The sequence below is a fragment of the Gracilinanus agilis genome, chromosome 4 (assembly GCF_016433145.1).
Source record: "Gracilinanus agilis isolate LMUSP501 chromosome 4, AgileGrace, whole genome shotgun sequence".
Classification (NCBI taxonomy): domain Eukaryota; kingdom Metazoa; phylum Chordata; class Mammalia; order Didelphimorphia; family Didelphidae; genus Gracilinanus; species Gracilinanus agilis.
The window spans coordinates 398,031,124-398,035,113 of NC_058133.1; positions in this window are offsets into that span (position 1 = coordinate 398,031,124).

The following is a 3,990-nucleotide window of genomic DNA, read 5'->3' on the forward strand; positions in this document are numbered from 1 at the left end:
AATGGGGATAATAATAGCACCTATTTTAAAAGGTTGGGTAGCTCAGTGGATTGAGAGCCAAGCCTAGAGACAGGAGGTCCTAGGTTCAAATCTGGCCTCAGACACTTCCCAGCTGTGTGACCCTGGGCAAGTCACTTGACCCCCATTGTCTACCCTTACCACTCTTCCACCTTTAAGTCAATACACAGATTAAAAAAATTTAAATTAAAAAAAATTTTTTTTTTAATTTTTTAAAAAGTAGGTCATGCTGTGCATTGTGGACTCTTTGTTTATTTTGTTCTCAAGTGAAAGTATGAAGAATAAAGAGAAGGTAGTTTTTACACTGAAAAAAAAAAGTCAAGCAGACAAAAGTGACAAAAAGGAGTAAAGACCCTTGAGGCAGACAACTTATTTAACAAAACTGGAAAAACTAGGGAGTCATAGATCTTAGACGTCTCCTGCTGCCTCATTTTGCATTTGAGGAAACTGAGGCCAAGAGAGATTAAAAGGGACTCATCCAAGGTCCAGAAACTAAGTTTTTGCTTTCTACTGCACCAGGAAATGTTGTATGGAGCTTTCATGCATTTGATGGTTCTTATTTCACAGGCAAAAACTCAGGAGACCCAAGTTCTATTCCCTACTCTTTAACTATATGACTTTGGATAAGTCATTTGTCCTCTGGGTCTTAATTTCCTTATCTGTAAAAAGAGATGGTTGGACCAGATAGACTCTAAGATACCTTACATCTCTAATAACCTATAGAACTCTATGAGATCTTAAGATACAGTTCCTAATAAGCAAAGAGCATGGAGTTAAGCAGCTGCTCTGGCAGCTCTTTTAAAGTCTCAAGTTAACTTCAGTAGCTCAAATACTCTCATCAAAAGGCATCTTATTTTATCCTAGTCTAACCCCTTCTCCAGGGTAAATTCCAAGCACTATAAAAGTCGAAAGAATTGCTTGTAGCAACTTTTACTCCACTCTATGGATTCTACAGAAGCCCCTCCACCCCATTATTTGCATATGTGTTTTAATGCTCACCTCACTAACCTAGTTGCACTACTTGCATGCTTTGAGGCTTTATTTTGCAGTCCCAAATACAATCACTTAACCACAATACCGTAGAGGAAATAAAGAACAGGTTTCCAATTGGCTAATCACAATGGAGAAATCATGGAAAAATTCCAAGAATTCAGTAAACCTCTGCACTCTTACCCCTATCTTACTAAATCTTGCCCAACCTAGTTAGGATCAGCAAATAGGAAGCAAGGTATGATTTCAGTGGTTCTCTCCTATGACTCGCTTTAGCTTCCCAACACTTGGTTTCTCCATGTGGAAGGATCCCTGTTTTAAAATAATGCAGGTCTTAGTTTAATAGCAAAAATGTGCTTGTAGCAAATCTCCATACCTATTTTTTGAGGACCAGGTCACTTTTCAGCTTTTGATAAATGATTGTTCTTATTCGTCATTCTACTATTGATGTGGGTCTTGAATCAGAAACCGTCAGAGCTCCAAAGACTATAAAGGAGCTACAGAATAGATAATTCATATTCTAGTCCACCCCCTTTCTCATGCAGAATACAACACTGGGGCTCTGAGATAAAATTCCACAACTTGTAAGTGACAGCCAGAATTAGAGATTTGGTCTCTGAGATACTATACTATGGAAGGTGCTCAGAATTTAGTGTCAGGAGACCTAGATTTGAACATTAATTCTTTTTCATTCTACCTTCAGTTTTCTCATCTGTAAAATGGGGGTGGAGCAGTAGATGATCTACAAGGTCCATTCCAGCTCAAAATGGATGATTCTATGAATTTTAGTTCAATGCTTTTCCCACAACACCTTGTTTCACCTCCTCCCCCTCCCCTTCCCCCTTAACTTTTCACAATCTGTGTTGCCCAAGAGCTTGCAATTATTTACTGGGACCACAAATTGAATTTCCCAAGATAATAGGTTCTTATTTTTCTCAGGTTTTTTAAAATTATATATATATATATATACGTATATATGCATATATATATATATAAATTCTACAATGACTGATATCAATGGCCCTTCGAATGTTTTCTACAAATAATTTGACACTTAAGTGAGTGAATCTTTCCCCTTTTGTTCCATTCCTCTATCACTCTGAAGCAGGGAACTATATCAAATGGCTAAGAAATGATAAAATATAGACTAGATGAAGCTTGATTACTTTTAAGCAAACTGTGAAGACTTAGAAAACAGAGTACATGCCTTGCCAGAAAGCAGTCCTCAATTTTCCCTTCCAAATCAAATATTAGGGGAAGGCTCCTGAAGACATCATTTCTTATTTTGTTGGGTAAAAAAATAGGTCAAGTAATTTAAACCGGTCCGTTGCTATTATAATTCTGACATTGCCATTGTGGTTTCTCTTCTGGGAGGAAAAAAAGAAAAACAGAACAGAGGATAATGGTGGTTCACTAGTTCAGTCATTCGATGTGCTACCTATTGTTCCCTGGGCTGAGGCTTAGCTTTTACCCAGCATTGGAGCTCCGATTTTGATGATAGTGGTACTGTACTGCAATGAATAAATACCATCTCTGAAGCTATGTGTAACACCTCTTTTGTGTTAACAAAACAATACCCTGGGAGAGCATGTGAGAATCTGAAGAAAAAAGGGGAAAAGAAAAAGAAAAAGGAAAAGGAAAAAAAAATTTTTTTGCCCATGGCCCTAGTCCTAAATTCCTTGAATTCTTAATTGTTTTTTTTCCTTTCTTTTGGGGGAGATTTTCATTCTTTCTTTTTTCTTCTTTTGTGTGTGTGTGTGTGTGTGTGTGTGTGTGTGTGTGTGTGTGTGCAGACAATGTTATCTGCCAAGTTTATTTTAAAGTAAATTTTACTGAATCAATTAGACAGCTACACTCCTGCTCATTAAAGATCCCATGGCACTTTTCACAAGAGTAGAGCTAGTGGGCTTGGTCAAATTCCAATTTAGGTAATTGCATTCTGCATACCTAAATTCTCCCCCCAGTGTCCCATTGAAGGCATTATTATTCAATCCTGCCCTGAAATGAAGACATTCGGATCCCATGGAGAGGATGCAGAGCAGTTGTCCCAACTCCACCAGGGTTGGCATTTCCGTTGTCCCTTATTACAAAGCTCCAGCATGGCAGAGTGATCATGGGAAACACCCTTTCTTGCAGTTGTTCAAAGCATGGCAGCCATGGTGTCTTTTTCAATAAGGGCAAGAGGCAAGTCAGAGCTTTTTCACCAAATCGTCTGAGGTGCCCTTGGACGAGGAAGAAGACTCCTCCCTTTTCCCGGAGGGATTTCTGTTCTAGAACCTTCTCAGGCCCCAGCTGAAGGGAGGTTTTCCGCTGAAATGTCTGGCTTCTGCCTCACAATTGAAATCCGACAGTGTGAAGGAACAGCGAGGGTCCCTTCGTTCTTCAAGAAAGCGTTTCTTGCCTTTCCCAGCATCTTCCACAAGGGGGCGAAAACACCCAATGGATTCGGCCCCGGGAAGTTTACATTTCAAAGCCGGCCACCCATAATAGATTAGTGGATTAATATTTTGCTCTAAAGGATCTGGCCTTTAATGTTGACATCAATTTATATCTATCCCAGGCTTTTACAGTAGTAAAAGTCATGGAGACCATAAACTTCACAATAGATGTCAGCCTTTTTTCTACTTCGGCTCTGCAGCGCACCCCATAAACAGCACTGATTAGGTAACTGTTCTTAAAAGACCCATCCATAGCTGTAACATCTTTATCAGCCTCCGCAAAGAGGCTGCCACTGGTGTTTTATCAGCCACCAGACAGTGATACCATTTTTATTAATGAGGCCCTATTTTTCTTACATGTGTTTATTACGCTGGGCTGTTGTTTATCATTGATCTCTCCTTGCAAATAAAGTGAAGACTGTCTATTTATGGACATGGTGGAAATGAACTAAAGCTCTCCTATAGCATATTAGAACTTTTTGACAAACAGCCAAAGTACGGAGGTCAAGTTTCCCCATATGCTCTAAGCAACTTAGTAGGAAGC